General features: G+C 39.5%; 1 protein-coding gene across 6 annotated transcripts in view; it reads left to right on the top strand.

Annotated features, from left to right (window-relative positions):
* The window catches only part of LOC149280628 (disks large homolog 2-like), a 522,250-nt gene that overhangs the window by 430,419 nt on the left and 64,020 nt on the right, over positions 1-27,811 (top strand). The gene's annotated exons all lie outside the window — the stretch shown is intronic.

The raw sequence follows: 27,811 nt of genomic DNA on the forward strand, positions 1-27,811 counted from the left end.
TGTTTACTTGGTAGTTAGTGTGGTGGGTGTTAGTTAGTAGGGAATTAGGTTAGGTTAATGGTTAGGTAGGGGTTAAACAAAACTTAAAGTGTTAGAAATGTTAAATAAATACATGAATATATAGTGGTTCTAAAATCAGTGCAAGTTAACACATTTATTTTTGGTATGTGGATAATTTAGATCATTATTGATGCAAAGGGATCCTTTTTCATAACTATTGTTCACGGGAGATCAATAGTTTTAGTTACTGTCCCTTTAAAAGTATTTTTTGATCCATATTATTATTATTAGCTGCAAAGAGAAACAAATATATTTAATGAATATCAGCATAAATCAGAAAGCTCTCACGCTAGTGGTTGTAATGAGCTTCTGCTGGAGTCAATGAGAAGTTTCCTTTGATCTAATTAAACATGCAGTTTCCAAAGACTATTGTGCTACATGTTCAGTTTTCACATGTTCTTTATGATGTGGTTTTTTTTTGCTTTTTTTTTTTTTTGCTTTTGGTCACTATTTAAAAATGTGACAACCCTGTTTATAGCTCATTTACAGGGCTGGACTGGAAGTTAAAACCTTTTTCGTTGGACTATTCCGTACCTCGTTCTATCAGACTGTCCCCTTTAAACAATCTTCAATTCAATTCAGAGAAGCATGCAGCCTCTCCTCCTAACACCATTAGATCCCGAAGAAACCATCCATCCAACCCACCTTCAAGATCTCCACGTCCCCCACCCTACCGTCAGATCATTCTCAAAGAAGCCGTTTATCTCCTTTCCTCTCATTGTCCTTCAACCTCCTAATAGCTTGTAAGCTAGCAAGAGCGAAGCCTTCTTCTCCTTCAGTACCACCATGTCATAGAGGAATATGCAGACGCTCTGTAAGTAAATGTAATGTGATGGGTAGCCTTTAAATTACTGAAAATAATACATGTATTTGAAAGGCTGGCATCTGAATCACTCATAACTGACTTCTTCTCTGACTGCATAGCAAAGACCGGTCTAATTCTTCACTATACAGCATATACGGTATATATATATATATATATATATATATATATAAAAAAAAACCTAACCAAAAAAACAAATAAAAAAATATATATATATATTTTTTTTTATTATTATTTTTTTGTTTAGGTTTTTTTTTTCCTTCTTCTGTAGATTAGTAAATTCACAGTTATTATCCTTTAAAGTCAACGACCACTTTTCCTATAGGAATCAGGGATCAGCGGCAACAGGTGTTGGATTATAATAGGTTGCCTTCTTATACAGTGGCCCTGTCATCACGTATAAATTTCACCTTAATCAAGCGAGCATAAAATGTTCTTAATGTTAAGATATTTACAGAAACAATTTGTACTCTCGTTTCTGCTAATAACATTCAATTCACACTTTTGAAACCTGTTACATACTAACGTAGTAATTTTGGTTGAATTCCTTAAAGTACTTGATTTTTTTGCCACTTAGGGGTAAAACAATCCTTCTTAACGTCAAAAGGCAATAACATTTCTCCGTGAATCAAGAAGCTCTAAAATATGTATGTTAATTCTATTATTTATAGCCCTGAATGTTCTCCTTTTTCTTCAAAAAGGGTCTGGATATTTTTTTTTTTAAGGCATAGGTTGTATTTGATAGAACCACCTCTCTTGGCAATACCTTTATTGTCCTTACTGTAAAGAATCCCTTCCTTTGTTGTCCATGAATTCTTCGCTCTTCCAGTCTCAGAGGACGGCCTCTACTTCTTTGTACATTTCGCTGATTTTATTGAAATATATTAATCTATGGTGTCTGCTGGACTGAACATCAAACTGTAAGAAACTAGAAAGTCACCTAGAAAACATTAAAAGTAAACATTATTATGTAGTTTTAAGATAGTATTGGCTATTTTTTATCAACTTACATTTTTTTTTGCCAGCAGACATTTTTTTGCCAGTCGTCTGTACAAAAATGGGTCCAATTCTACCTCTAAGATGACCAGAAAGCAGGGTTGCAGTGAGCACCATTGCTGAATACAGAACAGTTATTATTATATTAAGAAGAAGTGTACTGCTTCATTTCAAGAAGTTTCAGAAAACTCTATACTACGAAGTCTAATTCTGTCTATAAACCTCCACCAGCCACACAAAATCACCATTGGTCAGAAACACAACTTTCTTTTATCAGTAGCAAATAGAATTTCCACACCTTTTACTTCTTAAGTGCTAATGACCTATAATTTCCTTTGGTTCATTGAAGTGTCTGGCGGTGAAGATCATTTTCGGAGAGTACATGTTGGCAGATCCGAACCGATGAAGGTCATTATGACTGTTTCATTTTCTATTGACCCTGAAGAGCCCAGTGCCGGAAACAATGACAAAAGCATCTCTACCTTTCCCTGTTAGCCTTTCCTGCCCTCTCTCGGATGAATTTATGATCTTTTTGACTTTTCTGCCACCGGGAAATACATACGTCTTGCTTTGTGTTATTTGTCACTGTTGCCACCTCATTGTTACTGCAATATTTCCGATCTCTTCTAATTCCAAATCCTTTTTTATTGTATCTCTCGCGGTTGCACACGGAACAATATACTCTCAGCTTTTCTATTCTTTTCCATTGGTGCAAACGATTTTAAAAACTGATAGTTTCCAAACCACATATACTTTTTGGAATGGCCTCTATTAACTGATCCCATAAGAAAAATTGATATTTCCCTATCAGCCCAAGACTGAAATAGAGTCTTTAGTCAAGGATGATACTTTTTATTCGACAAACTTTATCGCACTTTACTTTTCATCATCTTTTTAACTTCTATTCTGCCCCCCCCCCGGCACATACATATACACACGGATACACATATAATGTACATATTGTGACAGAGTTTATGGGATGGTTGTAAATGGAAGGTTTTTAGGACTCTGAATCCTCCATAGCCTGTAGTACCCCTTATACCCCTTTTACCCTCTCCTAGCAGATCGTGAGACTTTAACTAGAAGACATCAGAGCTGAAGGGTAGTATGGAGCTTAAGCAGAAGTGTGTAGCAGGTTGGTTAAAACTTTCCGAATTGTCATTTTGGGAATTTACTTTTAAGTTACGGTAGAGAAGGATCTACTGCGTGTTTAGTCCGTACTCAGTTTTGTTTCTTTTCATTGAAACCATTTGGAAACCTGTCTGTTTATAACGTTGCTGGATTGTTCAGAACTGTGAATTAGCTAAAATAAACCTACACTATTTTGAAGATTTGTGGACTATGTAATTACCATACCTGGGAACTTCTGGTCTCTAGTTACCCGGAGACTTCCCTTGCTGTGGGAGGTCTACCTGACGTCAGTGGGTGGTCCCGCTGACTTCGGTGGGAGGTCCCCCATTAAAGGTGAAATGGGAGGAGAACGGGAGCGTGTCAAGACCCCGCTTCCGCCACCCAGAGGATTTGGGTCTTCACCCGGAGAGTTCCCAGGTATGGTAATTACCCTAGAAGACCCTTGCTGTCTGCTGGAAACGGGCAGATTTTCTCCTTTACAAACATACATTTTCATCAGAGCCTAATATAATTAGATGTTTTGCAGTGTCCAGTACAGGCCCACACTGGCCATCTGGCTAGATACTGTATGTCTGGCCACACACGGTGTGAGCAATAAAAGTGTAGGACACAGCCTCTCGTATCCAGCCGTCATTGTTGGCGGTCTGCCTTAAGGTGCCAGGGCCCCCTCCTCGTCCCCAGTCCGACCCTGGCGCAGATAACAGATATGTGATTGGCTCTTGCTGCAATTCCAGCTGTCATTGGCTAGAATGCGCAAGAGGTGTACATACAAATGCTTCCTGCTCCCGTTAAAGACAGCTGGGGCGGAGTTTAATAAGATAGCGGACTCGCTGTCAAAAGCAAATTTACTTAAGAATGCCGGCAGCAATTTGCGTGCAGTAAAATGCGTCGGGAGTCAAAATGGTCTTTAAAATGCAGTTAACATAAAAATAGGGCTGGAGCATGCCTTTAAAAAAACCCCAGACCATTCCCTAACTCCAAAATGCTAACCTCTAATTCTTGATTACAATATATGGTCTGCTTAATGTAACAATCGATTAAGCATTATTGCTGCGATGAAAACGTTTCCGCAGCAAAGCAAACAAAAACATAAGGCGTCCAATTACAGAAGGTTTTTTTTGTGTGCAATCCCTCTCCAGCGTTCTAATGAGTTTCAGGCTGTGTCAGTAAATACAGTTTATATAGCTTAATCCTGGGCTGGAGAAATGACGGCTTAATATTCCGTTGCCATCTGCAGCTAGCCTTTATACTTCGGTTTTGTTCTTATGCTGTAGGTGGATATTTAAGCAGACGATTTAACACAATATTTGCCAGCTCTGCTTTTCAAGGCATTGCAAACTGTTTTTGTTCTCAAGGCATCAATCATTGCCAGCTCTCACAAGCATGTTTGGTATTTCATTATATGAACTCTTTTGCTTTTCCAATACATTTCTCGGGGGTTAAACAACCCCTCCATGGCCCTCGGTGACTGACAGGTTGATTGAAGAGACCTTAAGACAGGTTCCCCGGGTTGTTCAAGGAGCAAGTGAGAAATGTGTGTGTCTTTTGGTGCATGTCTCCAGAAGATCTTCCCAACCATCCAGAAGATCTTCCCAACCATCCCATGATCCTCACCCACTGCGGTGGGGCAGTAACCCGGGACAGCAGCACAGTGGCTGAAAATTGGGACTGTCCTGGGAAAACTGGGACTGTAAGGAGGTATAATGTTGCACAATATTCAGTACACTATGTGGTCTCTCTTTAGATTTATAACACCACCACCACCTGTTGCTCCCACCACCATATCTCGGCGTTCCACTTTTAAAGGAAGTACGGTGCAGAAGGTCTGTGATCTCCCTTTTAACCGCCCCATTAACTGTGGCATTACAGGGACCCTGATGACCCACTCCCTGTCATGCAGCAGAGGGACTGCGACTGCCCTGAACCTGCCAGAAGCCACCAGTGCGTGTAGCCCCAAACTATAGCTTGGCCTGTAGCCCCAAACTATAGCAAGCCACATAACCTTTAACTACAGCCTACCCCATAGCCCTAAACTATAGCCTGCCACGTCACCCTAAACTATAGCCTGCCATGTAACCCTAGACTATAACTTGCCATGTAACCCCAAAATATAACCTTCCATGTAACCCTAAACTATAACCTGCCATATATCCCCAAACTATAACATGCCACTTAACCCCAAACTGTAACCTGCCAAGTAACCCTAAGCTATAACCTGCACCGTATCCACAAACTATAGCCTGCCATTTTGCCCCAAACTGTAGCCTGCACCGTATCCCTAAACTATAGGCTGCCATGTAACCCCAAACTGTAACCTGCCACGTAACCCTAAATTATAACCTGCCATGTTACCCCAAACTATAACCTGCCATGTAACCCCGAACTATAACCTGCCATGTTACCCCAAACTGTAGCCTGCACCATATCCCTAAACTATAGGCTGCCATGTAGCCCACAGCCGCAGAATTTTCCCCGTTAACCAAAGTCCTGTCTGTCTTCTGCTGTTATTAAACCAGAAACCAATGTAGTAGAGATAGTTCATTTCCTTCACTGATGTGACCTACGCGTCACATCATTCACTCGCTATTCCTTCTCAGTATTAACTTTTTCGTTCTGACCAAATCTAGTTACTCTTTTAATAAATAAATTGGTCATTTTGGAAGGTCACTTTTTTATGTCGAGAAAGAGAGAATAGATGAGACGCGCATGGTTAGATCTAATCTAGGGGCCAACAATGAGTAGCGCCACTTTAAAAAAAAGTATCACAGGGAGTGAATATAGGAATAGAAACTCTTTGTTATTTGAGAAAACCAGGACTTTTATTTTCCCGAATAAATCACATCACATAGAGTTCATGGTTGCTTCAGCGAGGAAGACGCTAAATAAATACAGATTATTCCCAAAGCTTCTCGTGGATTGTTACGGATGGATTGATGGAATCCCTATCGCTGCCGAGCAGTTCCACCTTAAGAAGGTGCTGCGGGCGACACATCTACTGTAGCGTGGTGCGGGCGGTGGGGGTAACGTCCATTCCATTGGCTTGCGCTTGTACATCATGAACACCAATTACTGTCAGCGTTTCCAGCAGTGATGTGCTTATCGGGAGGCTGGAGAGTTATATGAGAAGGCATCTGCGAAGCGTTCCCGTGTGAGTGTGTACGCTGTGCACACAGCATCGCCACCCCCTGTGATGTAGAATACAGGACCCTGGGAGATTTCAGTGTATAATTCAGCAGTTTCAGCGAGCGAATGTTGCTTCTTGGAATAGTGATGCAGGCGAAGGAAGCGAATGAGCACAGCAGGTTACAATAAGCCCCGTACAAGGCTTTGTTCACTTGGAGCATCTTCTTCGGGAAAGACATTCAGTGTGGGGTGAGTTGCCGGATCAACCTTTTTTGTTTTTTAACGATTGTGTAGCCTCCCCGAAAATCAGGCAGTGTAGTCTTAACGATCAGCAATTGTCTACGCTGCACACTTTTAACCCCCCCAAAAAAGTGGTTAAAAAATTATTTAATTGCTGATACTCTGCATGACAATGGGCTGCTTACTGCCGCGGCGCTTCAAAGGTTACGTTCTATTATGAAGAAATGTTAACGTCAAGCATGGCAACGAGAAGCAGTGCATTCTGAGACTTTTTCAGTTTAAATAATAAAAAAAAGTATAAGATACATTATGCTAGTGTCAGTATAACCTATTGGGTGCCTGCAAGAAGAGCAGTGTGGCAGTGTGACTAACCCCCTTGGTACCTAAAGGGTTCAACCCCCCAAAAAAAGTCAGTCTCAGAATGTGCTACTTCTCGTTGCAAGATAAAATTAACCATTTCATTAATAGTATACATCTAATGTAACCTTTGAAGTGCCGCAGTATTCAACAGCTCTTTGCTATACAGTGCATTGTGGCACTTAAATGGTAAATATTTTATCACCATATTCAGAAGGAAAGACACATCTGCTTTGTTAGAACCGGAGGAGTGGAATTAGTTCTCCATGGATACAATAATGAATTGAAATGGTTTTAAATATATATATATATATATATATATATATATATATATATATGTGTGTGTGTGTATCTATATATATATATATATATGTATTTATATATATATAATATATATATTTAAATATATATTAATATATACATATATATATGTATGTGTGTGTATCTATATATATATATATTTATATTTATTTATATATACATATATATATCTATATTTGTGTATGTGTGTGTGTATATATATATATATATATATATATTATATTATATTTATATATATATATATATACATATTTAAATAGTTATATATATTTATTTTTATATATATATGTGTATCTGCGAACATACCTTTGACTCTTTGACATAGACTAATAGAGACATTGTTTTTTTCTAGTTAATTTTACTTATTTATTGATGAGGACGCATTACGAGAAGGAATGCAAAGCAAAATATTATGATTATTTAGTTTACGTTGAAAAGTAGCCTGATTAAGATTCTCTGTAATTTGCAGTAATGAATGCAGATGTCACTGGCAGATTGCGCTGGAAATATGCACGTGCGATAATCTAGTGAAAAACGATTTTTTTGTAGCACGTTAGACACAGAACTACAGAAAAAGAAATAATTAACCATTGAAACACCAAGAACAGCATCACCCACCTATTCCCTATCCGAATGTTGAAATAGCATGTGTTAAAAAAAAATGCCCCGTCTTTGATTAAAATATAATTATCTGTCTATTCACGCATAAATGCAAGTTCGCAATGTTAAACCCTTTCAGTACCAGAGGGCTAACCGGTAACCAGTAATGGCATTGAAAGGGTTGATTGCAGAGTGGATACATATATTTAGTGATTTGTAAGACAGTGCCTGTTAAGGTAAGCACTTAAGGTCAGTACTTACAGATGTTTTCTGGTTCTAATACAAAAAAAAGTGTAATTTCACCGCAACCTATTTAATCCAACACGGGGGGTTTTGATAAACAATCTTTTCATGTTTCAATGATTCATTAGTTGTTTTTATTTATTTATTTAATTTTTTATTTTTTTTTAAAAAAACATGCTTCAGCATTTAACAAATATTCCAAGATATTTAGATTTGGGTATTGGGTATTCCTGAGGGATTTACCCTACATACAATTATCACCTGGTTTTATAAAACATAGTAATACTTTAAATTTTTTCTTGTGGTAATAAAGTTTATATATAGGGCATTTTTTCCTGATATTTAGGTGTAAGTAATATTGTAAGTAATAATATCCCTAGGGTTACTGTTGGAAAGTTGTGTTGTTGTGTATGTTATGACATCATGGGGGTTATCTGTGTTAATGCAGAGATGAACAACGAGAGGGGACGCTGGAATGGAGATACCTATACATCCTTTTACTCACATGTAGGTAGTTGGGGTTAGAATGGGAACTACCAGAGTTGGTACCGTGTTAGCCGTAGAATTACAGGAGACAAGTGGAGTTTGAATGATACCTTTATTGGCTAACTGAGTAAATATAGATTGCAAGCTTTCAAGACCTCTCAGGTCCCTTCATCAGGCATCATGTTATTAGTTATTATATAAGACCCCTTGCCGGTAGCTTTTGCTTGTGATGTCACGGGTCATCACTTCCCATGTTAGCTTGCATGCTAGTTTAGCAATTACTTAGGATATGAAGTCATATTCCACAACTTTGTTCAGGTATTTGTGCTAGCCATGCAAGGGAAAAGTGATAAAAAAAAAAAAGTTGTTATGAGCGCCAGATACGTCCGAGAACAGAAGGAGAGTCCACTAAATTGGGCATAAATCAAAGTTTGGAACTTATAGGCCTTTCTGTGTCTCCTAGAAAAACTGGTTTAATGGCACTAAAAGATTTCTCATCTCTATAATAAGACAGACTTGGGTAACTAAGTGAGTAAGGCAGCATGTCAACTTTTTAAAAGATAAATTAACAGCAAAACACCCATTTATCTTTTAAAGTAAAATACACTGTTAAAATATAATTCATTGATAACCAGTGTCACACCTTAGAGCCAATTTTATTGGCATTATACAGAGATTAACCCTTTGTTGCAAATGTCAAGTAAGGTTGGAATATGCTTTTCCTGTCCCATATTAAGTCAGTTTTACTAGAGCTGCAGCTAAAAAGGCAGTCAAGGTGGAAAATTCTTCATACTCTCACTCTGGGTCGCTCGATACCCTCAAGTAAAACAGTTTATACCCCAAATGTTGCTTACAAAGACATTTATCTTTTAAGGGCCACTCAGTGACTTAGGTCTATTAACAAAACTTGCTTAGATGCCTCCTCGGCATAGCCGAGATGTGCTGTGTATTGGATAAATTAAAACATGATGGTTTATCACACGCTATTTAAGATAGCGTGTGAATGCCAGTATTGGGTTAAAATATAACAAAAGTTGTATCTGACGATCGCTAACATACAAGAAGACTCAAGATCACATTATTGAGAACTGGGTTTGGACCTTTTATTGCACATGCATTTTCATAACACCAAGTGCTGAGGCACCTCAGAGGTCCCCTTTTAAAAAAATGCAATTGTTAAATCTGAATTTAACAACAGCTGAGGTTTTTTGAACTCTAGATACTGTTCAGTGTCATCCCATGAAAACAGAACCACGCATTTCTAAAGACTGTGTTTGCTCGAGGACACGATAGACCCCTCTAAACCCAGATATAAGATAAGCAACTTGGACTGGGTGGTAGAAAAGCAGCACATGTGCGCCCACTGGAAAGCAAGCCAAGGAGCTGGGGAGGATGGGGGAAGGGAGCAAATGTATAGGAGGGTGAGGATTCTGCTGAATCCCTAAATGCATTTTCAAGGGAGAAAAGGTGTTAATTTAAAGGGGACACTCGGCTATATTGTACATTCAAATGCATATGATAGCTTTTAGTAATAAAAGTGTTTAATTCAGATGAGCCGCTGGCATCCCTATAAGTTAAAATGATTGGACCGCAAGCAGGAAGTGTGTGTTAAAAGGAAGATTCGTAAAAAAAGGAGGATCTGGGGTACGATTCGGCAAAACTACCATTAAGCCCCAGCCCCTTTAAACCTAACAGCTCTGAAATACATGCCTAAGCGTCCTTATGGCGAATTGTCTCTAATATCGACCGTGTCTTACAATACTAAGCCATTTAGTGTCACGGGAAATAATGAGATGTAAAGTAATGTAATTCAGCCATTATATGTCTACCTGTGTCCCTTACTAGTTACTAAACTGTCCCTGGCGTCAAACTAAATTCTTAATGGATGCCGACCAGAAAATGTAGGACAGGCAACTGCTTAGGATAATCCTAGAAACATATGACTACAATAACTATGACCAGACCCGGACTGGCCATCTGACACAGCGGCAAATGCCTGGTGGGCCACTGTGTGACATCCCCCCATTACACACCCAATCTGCCCCTGCAGCTTCGTGAGCGGAAAACAGAGTTTGCAGCCACGCGTATCCAGCCGATGTCATCAGGTGGCTGCCAAGCTTAAAGAGTCAGGGCCGTCCGACCACCTCCACTCTAGTCCTGACTATGATTATTTACATCCATTGGGAAATTAGCCCCTTCCGACTTTGCTATGCGGTCTTTCCTTCAGACTGTGTAGATGAAGTCGCACGTTGTCATTATGGGGTTAAAATGTGTCCAGGAGCTCAGCTTTTGCCTCATGTTAAGGATTTACATAATTATGTTGGGAAGGCTCGCCGTGGGCACTATCATTACAGCGTGTAACCGTTTCTGTCTGTAACGGCCTCTGTATCCCTGCAACATCTCTGTTCAACAAATTGTAATCCGCCGTAACAAAAAATGGATACACAGTAGACTGAATCGAACTAATAACACCAAGGATACATTTATAAAACCAGATACCTGGGAATTTATATTATTAACTCAAATTATACCTCCCCCGAGGGAAGGTAAAACCTCCCCGGAGGAAGCTAAGAAAAGGGGCAGGGAATGGGCGGAACTGCCTTAAGAGTGGGTGGAGCTTAAAGGGGTAACTTACTGTCCCTAACAGCGCCGCTAAAGAAGAATGCATGTAAAAGTACATTATGAGCACTAACATGCTCTGTTGGATGATTCCCACCATTGATTGGCTGCTTACAGCTGCCAATCAGTGTCAGGAAAGTGCTCCCACCTGCACAGAACATAGCTGGGGCAAAGGAGCAAATGCACGTTGAGGGATTCGGCATAATATAAAACAATAAATAATAATAATCTAGGGCTGAAACAACTAATCGATAAAATCGATAATAATCGATAATGAAAATCGTTGTCAACGATTTTCATTATCGATAATCGAATCGATTTTTATCGATTATAAAAAGAGGTTTTTTTCAGAGCAAATGCTCTGAAAAACTCCTCTCCTTATATAATGCGACCTCAAACAAAGATCGGATTATAATACTAGAAACGCTGCAGGGGACCCGGATTCCCCTCACTGTCGGCCGGTCTCTCACTTCCGTCTCTCTCCCCCCTCCCATACACCCCTCTGACTCCTCCCCCCTCCCATACATCACTCTGCCTCTCTCCCGACTCGTTACTGACAGGCACTTTCACTGCAGCCTCAGCGTAAGTGAAGGGCAGGGCTGTGCGCATCGTGCAGACCCCCACCGGCTGACAGAGAATCATCCTCTCTGTCAGCCGGTGGGGGTCTGCATCGCACAGACAGCCTCCGTTACTCACCTTCACTTACGCTGAGGCTTCTATGAAGCTGCAGTGAAAGTTCCTGTCAGTAACGGAGCCGGGTAGAGAGGCAGAGCGGTGTATGGGAGGGGGTAGGAGTCAGAGGGGTGTATGGGAGCCACCCTCCCATACACCACTCTGGCTCCTCCCCCTCCCATACACCACATACTCTCTACCCGGCTCCCTGGTGTCTTGTGAACCTCCGTTGCTGACAGGAGGCAGAGTGGAGTATGGGAGTGGGGAGGAGGCAGAGTGGAGTATGGGAGGGGGGAGGAGGCAGCGTGGAGTATGGGAGGGGGAGGAGCCAAAGTGGTGTATGGGAGGGGGAGGAGCCAGAGTGGTGTATGGGAGGGGGGAGGAGCCAGAGTGGTGTATGGGAGGGGGGAGGAGGCAGAGTGGAGTATGGGAGGGGGGAGGAGGCAGAGTGGATTATGGGAGGGGGAGGAGGCAAAGTGGTATATTGGAGGGGGAGGAGGCAAAGTGGTGTATGGGAGGGGGGAGGAGGCAGAGTGGAGTATGGGAGGGGGGAGGAGGCAGAGTGGAGTATGGGAGGGGGAGGAGGCAGAGTGGAGTATGGGAGGGGGAGGAGGCAGAGTGGTGTATGGGAGGGGGAGGAGCCAGAGTGGTGTATGGGTGAGTTATAGTGGTGTATGGGGGTATAATGAATTTCAGGGCATATAGGGGGTATAAGGCATATCGATATTAGGCATATCAGGGGGGCATAAAACATATCTGGGGTAAAAGGTATATCAGGGGGCTCAGTGGCATATAGGGGGTATAAGGCATATCGATATTAGGCATATCAGGGGGGGCATAAAACATATCTGGGGGTAAAAGGTATATCAGGGGGCTCAGTTGCATATCACTGGCATATAAGGAGTATAAGGCATATCAGGGGCACAGTGGCATATCAGGGGGCCCAGTGGAATCTGGCATATAAGAGCTATAAGGCATATATGGGGGCAGAGTGGCAAGCTGGGGGTCAGATGTGCCTAACCGGGGGCAGTTTGGTAAATAAAAGAAAATATAAACAAGGCTTTCTTCTCATAGTTTTTATTAAATATAAAAAATAGTTAACATATGAATTAATATTTACTAATAACTTTGCTTTAAAACCTAGTTTGAGAAACACTGTGTTTGGCTTCTTGTAGCTTTTATTATTATGTCAGTAAAATAAGAAGGTGAATAGTGAGAGGCCATTGCAATAAAGAGATGAAAGTGTCAATTGTACATTTTTTATTACATTATTTTAAATTGAAAAAAAATTGCATTTTTTTATCCGATTAATCGATTAATCGAAAAAATAATCGGCCAACTAATCGATTATTAAAATAATCGTTAGTTGCAGCCCTAATAATATCTTTTAGACCCCACAAAGATTCAAAGGAGCCCCTCAGCTATCATATCAAAGGACCAAGGGGCACATTCTCTGCCAATGAACACATAATGCGTACATAAAAAGGTAAAACGGAATATTTTAAAATCTAAACTAAACAGGATAACAAGAGAGATGATCCTGAAATCACACGTGAGGAGTCAAATGTGTTAGCGTGTACAGTAATAGGGTCAATGGATCATTTCTTTAACTATGCATGCTAATATAGCTTTATATAACAGTGTTAATTAGTATGGGAGCCAAAGAATAATACAATAATTAGCAAATATCTGCTAATACTGTAATTTAATTGTTTTAAGCATCAGGTCTTAATCTCAAACTCCCCATGTGATCTCGGAGCAGTGATAATCTCAGTGCAATCTCATCTCCTTTTTTCGTTTTTTCTCCTCTCCGGGCTTCTCTGCCGTAGTGGGGAATAAACGTTGTTACGAAATTAGGAAATCGTTCTTAGTGTAAGGCTTTTCGATTTTGAAGAAATCTAGAAGATATTTCAGAATGTAAGTGGTACTGGAAGACATAACCGAACTTTCATGAAAAATGTTGACCATTTTTAATTGAAAATACAATAATCAAACAGGAATTGGGGTTTAATAGAGACAGGTGGCAAGTAAGCATACCTGGGAACTTTCTAAATGAGCTGACCCTGAGACTCTTGATGTATTAACTCTTTAATTTCCCATTGTGACGATTCTACGCAGTGACTTGCCAAATGTGTTGCCCAAATGGCTGTAATACCGGTCGTCATGGAAACCTGAACTTGTCATTATTTAAGCATACACTTAGTGTATCTGTGTTTAAGCAGGGATATCAACAATAACATACTGGTAGCAAAGCACCAATTGGGAGTCCTATAAATGGTCACAGTGTAGATTAGGAAGAAGTCAGCTCCAGACTCTGTGACTCTACCCCTCACCCTGAAATCCTGAGATGGGGCAAAAACTCAGAACTCCATAGAGTAAATGGGCCTGTTCTGGAGATCAGACAGCCTTCTAGCCCATTGGGCCTGGGGATCGATTACTCAATAGGGTGATCTCCCCCCCAGTTTTGTGAACCAGCAGTTCCGGTGCTCACAATGGCTAGAAATGCCCAGCCGCAAACTACATGAGCAGAGAAAAGTAGCGCATATCCACCTTAAAGTGCCAAGGCCTCCTGACCTTGCCGATCTAAAACCGATATTATTAATAGATAGTAGGCAGATATTTTTATATAACATAATTTTTAGTGCATGTTAGTTACACATATGTGTAAAAACAATTTGATTACAAATAATGCCATTTATCATTTGTAAAAAGCTTGGAGTTTGCAGGATAGTTGTGTGTTTCAGCTCCTTGACATCATTATGTGGTGTATAAAAAAAAATATTCCTATAAAGAGACGCGGATAACCGGCAACATATGTGATAAATACATTGCCTGGAACAGATATTCTCAACACAACAGGACTGCTTGTAACTTAATGAAACCTTTGCTCCTAAATGCTAGATTATATAGATGCAAAATATTCATTCCAGCCAAGATCTAAATGACAGAAAGGGGGCATATTGTCAGACTTGAGCATTTGGAAAGCATGTATAACCCTTTTTTCCAGATGTTTTATTATAGTCAATAGAACAATAAAGAGATACAATTGTTTTATAATCGTTTATATAAACCATTCCATAGACTCTTTTTGTAATAACACCCTGGACAACGCAGACACTTAAAACAGCTTGGGAAATGTTCATTTTTGGCAGAAATCAGTCTTAAAGAATTGAGCAATCGACAGTTTGCAGTGATCCGTCGCTATACCCGTGTTTATATAGGAAAAAAAGAGCTAATTTAGTAAACATGATAACCTTTTTGGGTAAATGAAGTATTATAGACTACAGGTTTTCAAGGCTAATATGTCTGAAGAACTAGATAGCCATGAAAGCTTGCAATCTATTATACTTCGGTAAGACAGTAAAGGTATAATCTTTACCAAAATGTGCTCAAATTCATATAAGAAAGAATACGTTCCTGGTAGATATCCAGAGTACGGTTGCTACTGTTTCATGTCAGTATATTACTTCTGGACAGGGCTTGTTCTCTAGAAGAAATTTCTCAAATGATTTATTAGGATACTCCACAGGGTGTAGAGACTGAACCAACACGCAGTGTCAAGTGGTCTCGAGTTGATAATTTGCCTTTGGCAGCTTAGAACCTGCCAGGTTCAATATTAAATCGAGAGGTGAACACGCTTCGGATTCTCGGCTGCTAAATCTGCGAGCAATTTCCTAAAGATTTCCAAAGACGTTCTTATTAAATTTAACCAGGCTTCCTGGAATCTCTAAAGTTCTAGCTGCAAAGCTCAACCTTTAGTGGCATATGAGTTAGTTAAGTGAGCTGATCTATAAGGTCAGTGGGTGTGCTTTATTATTATTATTAATTATTATAATTATTATTATCATCATCATCTGTGCATCAAGGGTCCTTTCTTTAATGTCCCTCATACCCCAACTTAAGAAGAATGCATATTACGGTAAATTACTCTGCGAGGAACCCTAACCCAATGCAAACTGAAAAAAACCTGATCTAGAATCTGCAGCCTTGTTGCTGAAGCTGCCCTCCTCCTCCATGGTGTTTCCTCCGTGTTCCGACATTTCTTGCCACTGATTGGCAGTTTGAAGCAGCCAACCAGTGGCAAGAATGTGCTGCCACTGAAATCAGTGAGAGATCTTGCCCGCAGTGTTTGCCGAGCTAGAGCTGGAGCTGCCTAGAGATGGGTATATCATGTGGCCGAACGCATCTCCTGCACAAAAAAGAGCCGAGGTCAAGGGGCAAATGCATATGAAGGGGTTATGCTGATACCTTTCACGCAAAATGAACACCACCAACATTAAAAGGGACTATGCATGCATTAAAGTGGATGTGATGTTCTATCAGGGCCGTGCCTTGTATAAATGGCACCCTATGGAAGAATACCCTTTGGTGTCCATCCGCCATTTTTTAACTCTTTATATTTTAGATAGATGACAAGCTGTTTCATTGGTAAAGAAATTGACAAATGAAAAGGATCAGCTCTAAACAACTCAGATTACATTTTATCAAAATGGTCATCAGACCCAATTGTAATCGCACAAGAAGATCAGCACCATATCCATATTGTGTTGGGCCAAATTACCAAACTGGTTTTCAACCCAAATAACCCAAATTCTTTATTTTGCCGTTCAGAATAAATCCTAAAAGGCATATAATTTGTACATAAATGCAGTAATCCGCATTACATATATTGTATAGAAAACACCTCTGGCATTTTTTTTTTACCTTCTTGTAATATATATCTTCAAAGAAAATTAAATTTAAAAAAATTGTTTAATAATACATTTCCGGTCTATTATTAGTAACTATTTTTAAATGTATCATTTCAGTATTATTCAACGTGTACAGGATTGTGAAGGATGCCTAGAAATTTAAATTTAATTTTTTTTTTTTTTCTGAAATACTAAATTTAATTAGAAAATACATTTTTCCTCTGAACTTCTTTAGCGCTAGAAAATGCAGATAACGGCAACACTACAAACCCTTCACATCATGCGGTTATATTTAGCTCTGAAGCTGAGCCCCCGGGGAAATTACAGACTGTATTATTGTGGGGGGGGGGAATGAAAGACCCAGAAACCTAATATTTATTAAATTGACAGAAAGTAAATTTGATTATCCTGGGATTTTTTTTTCTGGGTAATTGTATGTAAATGACTAATGATGACGAAAGTATGGTACTAAACGTTTAATTTTTTCCCCCACGCTTTTTTAGTTTGCATTTTCGGTCTCTCCTAGAGCTTTTAAACTGCAGACTATGAGCTTTATATTCAGATATAAAAAAAAAAAAAAAAAGATTTATGTTTCTTTGTTCAAAAAATAGTTGGCTTATTTTTGAATTTGTCTTTTAATTAAAATTTTCAATACAATTGATATATATTTTAGCTTCTGAAATGATTTCCAAATTGTTATATATATATATTTTTTTTTATTATTTGGGATTATATGGAGGGGTACACTTTTTCAGATCAGGGTTGGGGTAACTGGTAAAGAGACCCTTTTGTGAATTGCATTGCACTCAGTATATATAAATGCCCAAATTCTTCCCGAAAATAACCCATGCAGATTGTTTGTCCCAACGTATAATTGTCATGTGACTCAAAAGCTGGCAGTGATAGGTTGTTTCCTACGAAACCAAAAAAGCTTCTTAAAAGATTCCGTGTTGGCTTTATGTGATTAAACATAAGCACAAAATGACGGATCTGGCAAACATCTATCTGTTTTACATACTAGAAAGTTAAATTAATGTTTTGTCTTGGTGAAACAGCATCTTCAACTGGTTTGTGGTCCTATAGGTGCCATGCTTGTGGCTCACTCTTTGGCAAGTTTTTTTTACAACTTATCTCTTCACCAGAGGTGTACACGGTGGTGCACTCACTAGCATACCTGGGGACTTGTGGGCTCCGGCTACCTGTAGCCTACCCTTGTGGGATGTGGCCAGGACTGCCCGCCGACATTGGTGGGCAGTCCAGGTGACGTCGTAGGCGTTCACGCTGATGTCAGTGGGCGTTTCCTGCGGGAAACACCCCCATTTAAAGAGGAAATTGGCGGAGAGTGGGGAGTGTTTCATTCCATCAAGACGTCGCTCCCGCCACCAAGAGAATTCCGTTGTTGACCCGGAGAACCGGAGAGGTAGCGCTTCTCCCGGAGTTCTCCAAGCCAAACCAGGAGAGCACAACTGACTATCACCAATGATATCATTTCTTCATCCTGGAAAGCCAGTTACATTAAGGAAGCACCATTTGAAGGGGCTTTACGAATGAATCTAATTGAAGTCAACTTATTATTAGTCTTACCAAACTGAATGAACTTCAAGAGCGACGTACACAATATGGTTCTTTTTTATCTTACGAAAATGAAGAGTGCACGATGCGAGCCTTTCATGTAAGATTAAAGGAATATGGTCATTCAGACTTGGCGTTTTTGGCCTTTAATCTTTAGTATTTGACGTATACAGTTAATTATTAAAGCCTCTCACTATGCACTCAGGGAGGAAAAAGGACCCTTGAAATACGTGTATCGTGGCAAGGCATGCTAATGGAACAAACTAAGATTCTCTGGTGAATTCGTGGATTTTGCTAGGAAATGGATCTTCTCTTTTGCGACATTTTAAACAGTAAACAAAATGTAAAAAATTATACAAAGATACACAAACAGGAGTCAATCTAAGTGAAACAAAATAAGCAGAAAATGGAAAAACACTTTTAATATGTCAAAAAACACATGAAGAAATGCAGATTTTGTATATTTGGAAGTAAGGCAGTTAATGGGAAAAGTAGAACACCAATGAGTAAAAACAAGAGATTTAACCCACTTACTTATATATTTTATTATATTATTTTTATTTCTCCAGCAGTGGGCAATTAAAACATGGAGTGATTAACAAATACATAGCAACAATGACACTTACATATACAGACACAACAAGAGTTGAGGACCCAGCCTGTGGGCTTGTAATTGAACTTCATTGTATTTTCATACAAAGTTCTTCGCTAGAATGGTGGTCTTATATGATTGGGCTACAATAAATATGAATACATTAAGAAAGAAGCTCCCTGCCCCATGGAGCTTACATTCTAAGTACTGATCAATACCTGCCCAAGGCCTTTAACCAGAGGAACACTACAAATAATTATTGATAATGTTAATAATAATGTCATTCATACATTTATTTCTTGGCGGAACCTGGGTTCTCCACATAACAAGTCTAGGATTCCATTACCTTCCTAAAATCAATTACAGTTGGTATCAGTGACAGTGTATCCCACATAAATATTTTTTTCTATTAGTTTAGTAAATATCTATTACCTTAAGGCTGTATTGATTCTGTATCGTGCAAGTGATGAAATATTAATGGAATGACTAACACAAAATCTTTAACGTAACAAAATGTATAAAACAAATTCCTTTACTAGAAGGAGTTTCATGTCATTCAGGAAAAGGGCTTTTTTGCACAATTTGTACAATTTTGTACAATGAAGTGGATTGCACCCAGGGCGGCCATATTGGAATGCCTCAGCAATTGGCACCATTCAGGAAAGTATAACTAACTAAATCATGTCAGTAAACCTGCTTTAAAACCGGAACCTGGGTTTTCGCCTTTCCGAAGAGTTGGAAAAAGGTTGGAGGCTATTCAAAAAAAAATTCACTGCCTTTAAAACTTTTAAACATATCTGCTAAAGATCGACTGCTAGTCAAATGCTATGAGTTTCTCAGTATGCCCCGAAACACCGTTTTACATGTTATAAATGCAAATCCAAACATAAAGAGGAGCACCCAATTGCATATCATTACCCAGAGTATTTTTCTGTATTGGAAATCCTTGTGGAGTAAGCACTTTCTTAATCTTTATTTCTGAGGACTTAAAAGTTAGCCGGTAATGCAATCAAGTGTTGGAAAAAGCAAGCAGTTTGCTGGGTATAGCGAGAGGCGTTAGTAGCGGGAACAGAGGGGTGGTTCTGCCCCTTTACAGACCTCACCTAGAGTACTGGGTACAGTTCTTGAGACCCCATCAAATTCTAAGTTTCTATGTTTATTTTATTTTTTTAAACTGTTGTAATTGCTCTTTCTATTATGCCATTTCTTAGTTTGCCCAGTTGCTCTGGTCTTTATATATAAATACACGAGGGGCTGGATGGGAGGCTGTTTTTTTTGTCATTTTAAGATTTCATATTTTTTCACCTTGGGAACAGTACAGATCACTGCTTGCGTTAGCTTTTACGACAGCATAAATGATTCATCTCTTTCTTGCATTTTTGTTTTATTGGCTTGTGAATTGCTAGCAGGAATGGTTTGGTAAACCAGTCCCGGTAAATTGAAAGTCAGAAGTGTTTTCACCTTTAGTATAGCGCAAGCAATCATATTACCCCAGCATCCAATTTTTGGTTCATACATATATCCATCATATTTTACTTTCTTTGGAGTGAGTGCTAGCAGTGGGTTACATGACGATGAAGGAGGCTCTGACATTTGAGTTAAAATTTGGTCTACTGTTTGGCGCTTTCCTTTGATATTCTTTTTCAGATGTCTCTCTTATATAGTGCGGTCATTTTGATGATAAAAAAATAATTTTTGTAAATAAAATGAAAAAAAATGAATTCCTTTTTTGAGATTCTTTACTGATTTCTATCTATCGATAAGTCACTTAACAATCTCGGTAAAGCATGTGGCTATCCTAAATGTAGGAAAAAAACAAGGACCACTTAAGGTCTTTACAGGAGAAATAATGTGCAGACTGCATGGGCTAAATGTGAAATTCTATTTTTTGTCTTAAGTCACAGACAAAAAGATAACAGTTCTATAATAAGTTGATTTCAGACAACAAATTTAATTTCTTGTCCTTTTGGTTCTGATCAAGTTTGGAGGGATTTTTTGATTCCAAAACAAAATTCGTTGACACTAACCCTCATTCATTCTCTCCCTCATTTACTCCATATCACGCTTCCTCTCAAGATTGCCCTATCTTCTCCGTCAACTGCTTTCCGCTTCTTGTTCTTCTGTCTTCTTTCTTGGTCCACTTCATCCCACTATCTTCTCCCTTAGCCTGGCCTCCTGGAGCACTTCAGCAAAGGGGCGGAGCCTCCACGGAGCCATTGTGTGCCCCATGGGGAAGAAGTGGACCAAGAAAGAAGAACAAGAAGTATTATACCAGGTCAGAAAAATGCAGATGGATCCGCGTGGGAAAGAGAAGCATCCAAATGAATGGAGCGGGTAGTGAAGAGACGCGTACCAGGAAAGAAGAAAGAGTACAGAAGAGCAAGAATGAGCAAGACAAGAAGCGGGGCTGCAAAAGAGACAAAGACACAGAAATGCTTGGCGGAGAAGACAGAGAGACATTGAGCGAGTGCGTGACTGAGTAAAAAAGAGTATGAGAGTGAAATCTCTGCTTCGGTTTTGTGTGTTTTGTTGGGATCTCTCCTTGTTTTTGTACAGTTGAACAAATTATTGAATAATAGCATGTTTGGGTTTGCATTTTTCTTAATCCCCTGCGCCACCCAACCTCCCCTCATCTCTAATACCAACTAGTTTTCAGTTCAACGTACAAACCTTCCATGAGTGCCTTTTTAGATACGCATGAAATCTGCTTGTCATTCTCAGGGCTGTGTGAACATCTAAAAAGGCAGTGATGTTTGTTTCATTCCATCATATCTCTTGCCTTAAGGTAGATGAGTTCAGAGGATATTGACATTAAAGATTCTTTGCTTGGAGGCACGTGGGATATTAATCTCATCCTAGGTGCACTTATCTTCTTCTACATGTTTGCGTCATATAGACAATCCTTCAGCTAAAATAAAAACAGGTCGATATTCACAACACATTAATTTTAGAATCCCCTTTTCTGCTCGACTGACTTTATATGGCCGACAGTGACAAACACACTTGTCGGCCATATGTATCCCCAGTGCATGCTACATCATACATACAAACACATTCTGTATACACGTGCGGTAGAAAATCGTATGTTTTTTACTCCTAGCATGTTTCTATAAGTATAGAGGCTTTTAATACTGCAATTATTTTTGAGCCATTAAAAAAAGAGGGACATCGGTCGGAGAAAAAGGGACTGTCCCTCCTAAATGGGGACTCTTGGGAGCTGTGTATCGGCTAAAAAAATGTAATGCGGAAAAAATGAACCAAAAAAAACTATTACCATATTTGCTCGATTATAAGACGACCCTGATTCTTATAATCGAGCAAATATGGTAATCGTCCCCCAAAATCTGAATATTAATTTAGGAAAAAAAAGAAATGCCTTATGCCCTCCATTTAACACTCCCCCTCCCTCCTCCAAACTTACCGGTGCTTCTGAGACCCCGGTGCTTAGTCCGGACAGCGTGTAGAGCTCTTCGCGATTCGTGTAGACAACTTCCGCTTGAGCTCTACACGCTGCCTGGACTAAGCACCGGGGACTCAGAAGCACCGGTAAGTTGGGGGGGGGGGCATAACACAGGAGGATCCAGGTCCCCTGCATCGCTAGTCTCATAGTCAGACCTATTTGAGGTCTGATTATAAGACGATCCTGATTATAAGACAAGGGGTATTTTTCAGAGCATTTGCTCTGGAAAAAAACTCGTCTTATAATCGAGCAAATACGGTAATTATTTCTAATCATTTAAAACATTTTGGTGGTAGGGATGGATAATGAGAATATTATATGAAGTGCTTATTTACCGTCCTAATGCTGAACTTTAGGCACACAGAGAGTAAAAAAAATGACAAAAAATAAAAAATAAATAAATAAAAATATATATATAACATGACTACCTAGATCGCACCTCTATTCTGTCACATACATCACATTATCGTTAATGTTCCAAATTAGAATGTCTCTAGCATGTCGGTAGATATCGCCAATAACTGCACTTAACATAAATGTGCAAAGATGCATTTTATCGTCGCCCACTACTCACTGATCCTGTGCCAGGTATAATTTTTTCGTAACAAGGATAAAGCAGCTCGGCTAAATAAAATATCCATAAGCAAAATATGTTGCTAGGCAACGTTGTTGAGAACGTTCCTACAAACACCACCATTTTCAGTACGCCTCATTTAAGAGATTTGTAAATCAGTGTAAGCTTGCGAGCAGGGCTCTCTCCACCAAATGTATCGGTTTGTCTTAGTCTGTCAATTCTTGTCTTGTCATATCCCTTGAATTTATTTATTGTATTAAGCGCTGCGTAAACTGTTGGCGCTATATAAATAAAGGATAATAATAAAAATAATAACAGTGCAATTTTTATAAACTATGTTTTCACGTTGAAAGCGTTCCTCGTAAATCGCTGCTTTTTATCATTTTAATGGAACCAATACTCTGATGCTTGAGTTTAATAACGAGTTAAAATTCGAAACATTCCTTTGATATTCTTTTTTAAGATGTGTCTCTCTCTGTCTGTCTTTTGTCATATAGATAATAAATTAATTTGTGTAAATAAAACATATTTATTTTTTTGAGATTCTTTTACTGATTTCTATCGATAGGCTAAAGAGCCACTCGTAAAGTCTCGTTAAAGCATATGGCTAATCTAAATTAAAAAAAAAACATTACAGGAAAAATAATGGGAAGGCGAGATGGGCCAATTCTCAAATTCTATGTGACGGTAAAAAATGATGATATTTTCTTGTTCTTTCTGCCATATACATGAGCAAATGGGCGAAAAAACAATTATTTGTTAATTTTTTGTTTTGTTTTTGGTCCATTCATTTTTTGGTCAACGAGTTTTGTTTCCTGCCCTTTTGAGTTTTAAAGGGTTGTTTCGATTTGGAAAAAAAAATTGTTGTCATTCATTGTCATTCACCCTCATTCACACTCTCGCTCACACTCTCTCACGCTTTGTAATTGTGGACAGGAAGAGACATTCTACAAAGACTTAGATACTTGAGGGATTCGAATGATACAAACGTAACGATCGCAGCTACTAAAAGATATTTATTCTTCACAAATGGTCTGGAGCATAAGTGCCTAGTGCTGATGCAGGGGAACAGATCATATCCAAAGTGTCTTCTCTTACTCGAAACACAAACTAACGCCACGCCACAAGCAGCCACTAACCGTGTGCAGTCCCTCATCAACAAAAGTGGGATCGACAAAAAGTCCCACTGTCTGACGGCAGATACGACCCATTCGGCACAAGACTCAAACCTTCATCAGTCATTGGTCTCATAATTTGCCTATCCTATGCATTTTTAAATTCCCTCATTGTATTAGCCTCTACCATTTCTGCTGGGAGGCCATTCCACTTATCTACCACCCACTTATCATCAATGCAAAGCTTTCCTACATTACATCATACTTCCTAAGGATTACATTTGAACTACCAAACCCATTGAGTATGGCGTTAGCAGACCTTGCTATAAGTGATATCGATGCGTGATATGGGGAGTGCTAGCTCCTGCGGCCACAGAGAAGAGCAAGGAGAAGGCCGCAGACTGACGTGAGCCTCAGTGGGCACGTTAAGGGCATTTTTCCTGTTAAATTCTTGTGTTCAACCGCCCTTTAATATAATTTTTATAAGAGCAAAAACATAAAAATAATGGCACTTTAGACCTAATGCACCAAGAGAAATCTTTTTCTGCAGTCACAATTATCCTGTGGGGGAAATCCGAAATAAATTTGCCAAGGGTTGCAAAAACTGCATAGTTTTATTTTTTTCCCCCACCTAATTTAGAAGAAGTTTATGGGTTAACGGCTGCATTAAAAGGGGTAAAATGACCCTTGTGAGACACCCTGCAAGGAATAGACGGAAATCTCATGGATATGCGGTATTTTCAAGTAAATTAATATATTTTGAGGTTTAACTGCCAATATGAAGAATACAGTCCCAATTTGTGACCCATGTCCCACTCTCTCCACTATTTCCTCTCATACGCTGCTCTTCTTGGACTCCAGAGAAATATGCTGATTAACGGAGACCTACATTGATCAGATAGCAATTTATTAGGTTAAACATTAAAAAAATTTAAAATTGTATTGTATTGTAAAATAAAAAATATGTAACTGCTATTAGATCACTTATAAGTGACAAGTTTAGGCCACAGACATTGATCGGTGAATCAGACCAATAATCAGAGACCTAAATGTCTTTAATCAGTGATCAGATTATCACTATCAGTAATCAGTTATGTGATAAAAGTGTGAACATTATAATTTTTTTTTATTAATCATGTTTGGTTCTTTTTTTTACCTTAGGCCCCGGAGGACCCCTTTCTCTTTCTCTCTTTGGCAGGAGTCACTGAGGAGCGGGGAGGGGTCATCCAGTGTCTGTCATAATGATGACATCACTACTGACCAATAGGAGTGATCTGGTCATCAGCAGTTTGACCTGCTGCAGAGTGTAGCTGGCAGCAACTGACCTGAAACCTTTTACTGCAATGTTAATGCTGTTAATGATTATTATTATAATTTTTATTTTCATTTTTGACCATTGAGTGGGACTTGGTCCTCACAAGCCTGCGGGAATTGAAGACACGAGTGTTAACCCCTCTCTCCATGACAGCGATTGTGCAGCGTTAACCCCTTTAATGCCACCATCATTTATATGACTTGATTGCGGTTGCGAGTTAACACCGCACAGCATGGGGAGGTCAGGGCTAGTCCCCAAACCCAGGACTTTTTTCACTATTGAAAAAAAGACCAGTTGTGAGTATTCTACCCCAGATTTTACGCTACTCCAAAATTCACCCGGATCAAACTGTTGATTTTAAAAGTGCTGCTGAATTCAGACAAGACATTATGGATTATGCATTCTACAGCATGCTAAGCAAAAGAAAGAGCAGCCCTGTGTCCACCTATCACTGCAATGGAGAATGCATTGAAAAAATGTAGACATTAAGGTCCCATGCACATGGATATGACCCAGTGTATGCCCTCATCCAGCAGAAGTCAAGAAGCAGCTACTGGTAAGCTCAGCTTTGCCGCCAGACAAGGATCAATTAAGGCAATAATGCCCCTTTGATCATCAAGGGGATCTAGAAATATCAGAGCTCTGGGTCATTGACGCAGGCTATATCCCATGTTATGTGTAATAATTTTATCAAGGGTCTTAAAATGGTCGGGGCAGAATATTTTAGTAAAAAAAATATATTTTTGGATAAATAGATAATATTTTTTTTAACAGCAGTCCTCGCGTACTTCTTTTCTTCCGAACCTTTTTAAGCGATTCCCTTTTTGCATGCGTAATGTCTTCATTTCTCATCGAGTCCTGCGAGTCTCTGTGTGGGGTTTAATCTCCCTGGAAGTCTGCGGCTCTAACCAAGCACAGCGTGAGCTTTTCCAACCCGCCGTACGAACGCTAATGCCCGGCTGCTACACTAATCTGTTCGGAAATCCATGTGGCGCGTTTTGACCCCGCACTAATTACGTCTTCAGTGCTTTCATGTACTTGTTAGTCTACGTTGTAGTTCTAGAAAAATCATTCATGACCCTCGTCCAGTTTTTAACCATTATGGAGCACAATCTACTCTACTATTTCTACATCTTTTCCTATTTTTTTTTCCGGCCAGGATAAACCCAAAGACAAATTTATGTGTATAGGGCTATTATTTTCATCGTGGGGTTTTAGAAGGCCACCTTCACTGTGGCCAGAGGAGCAGCGCAGCTTAGCGGAGCAGGCCTTGACAGCGCTAGGAGGAGGGCTTGTGTTATGTCACTAGGTCTGGGGTTGGTTACAGGGTTCAGTAGGTGGGGTCTTTCTGGTGCTATAAATGGGCGGACATTTTAGATAACGGTCACTTTTAATTTGAGCCACTTACCTGCTTTTGTCCCACCCTCCCTCCCTAATTTTTTTTTTTTGTCTTCTGGCTTCGCTTTGTCACAGCGGCGGTGCCGGTTTGGTTAGGCGGGGTAGAATTGGGATGTTTCAGTTCATTTTGGTTGATTGGTTGGTGTTGTTGGTTGGTATGGTAGGTTTCGAGCTGGTCTGTGGCTCAGAACCTGGGGGTGTAGGGGTGTCACGGTATGCCCCTACTGTTGGTTTGGTAAGGTATTGTACCTTAAAGGTATGGTGATGTTTATTGTTAGATCTGTTATCTTGGGGGTCATTGTCTATGTGTTTTGACAGGTGGGAAGGTGTAATGGGTTTACATTGTTTTCATGTTTGGACAATGACTTATTGTTATGTTTTGATATGTATATATCATATATATATTTTATATTGAATTCTGTGGTTATAATAAAGCTGTGGACAATATTTTTCCAACATATATGGTGTGGTCTCAGTTATTGGGTCAATGTTTGGGGGGTTTTTTATCGGTTCCTTTAGCCCTAACTGGACGATGCGCCTGTCATGTAAAACACAATTGTTAAAAAGAAACAATGGCGTATTTCAGCGTTTAGCTACAGATTTTTCATCGGTTTTTTTTCTACACTTTTTAGTTTGTTATTATATGAAAACATAAACCTGTCTAAATGATACCCTGGTGTTAGACCCGTTTCAAAAGGGTACCAAGACCAAATAAGTAAGATGTATCAAAAATGTGAGCACTAAGGGTCCTAAATTTCCAAACAGGGTTGCCCCCTACTTGGGCAGGCCCACTATGGTAGATAGGAGTGCAGTGGGGTGCAGAAACAGCATGGTAGCTCGCAGCTTATGTGAGGAGTGAGCAAGGAAGGCTCCAAGTAAGTGTGAGAGAGGAACAGTGTTAGTAATTAGGTGTGTGTCGACAGAGGGGGAAGGGGTTAGAGATCAGGGGCCACTTGGCTTTTCTTGCTCCATAGTCCAAAAGGTGTCATCCCTCCCCTGGAATAAACCAATTCATTCTTATCTCGTAATCTACATTTTTAGTTTACTCAGTTGGCAGCCGACAGATGGTACCCCTCATTGCACACCAAGTTGAAACATATTTGTAGGCTAACTTACAACTTTTTAGCACATTAGGATTGCCATGGTAACTAGCGAGTGCAGCACAGCAGAACATTTACGCTCATAATGGAGAAAGAAAGCAGTTAATGTGTAAAATGCAAAGACAAATAGAAGGGGTGGGTGGGGTGGGTGGAGTGGAAAAAGTATTTTCTTACTGAAATTATGAAGTGGGCAGTTACACTCTAATTAACAGTATATAACATTATGTAAAGTGAGTAACTGGCACAAAGATCTATGTAGAACCTGGTGGAGCTGGTTAACTGTTATGCAAGTGCATGAGTTACCCTATTCCAGAACACGGGAA

Source organism: Sceloporus occidentalis, unplaced genomic scaffold, assembly GCF_023333645.1.
Source record: "Sceloporus occidentalis isolate IW3139 unplaced genomic scaffold, rSceOcc1.0.p SCAF_151, whole genome shotgun sequence".
NCBI lineage: Eukaryota > Metazoa > Chordata > Lepidosauria > Squamata > Phrynosomatidae > Sceloporus > Sceloporus occidentalis.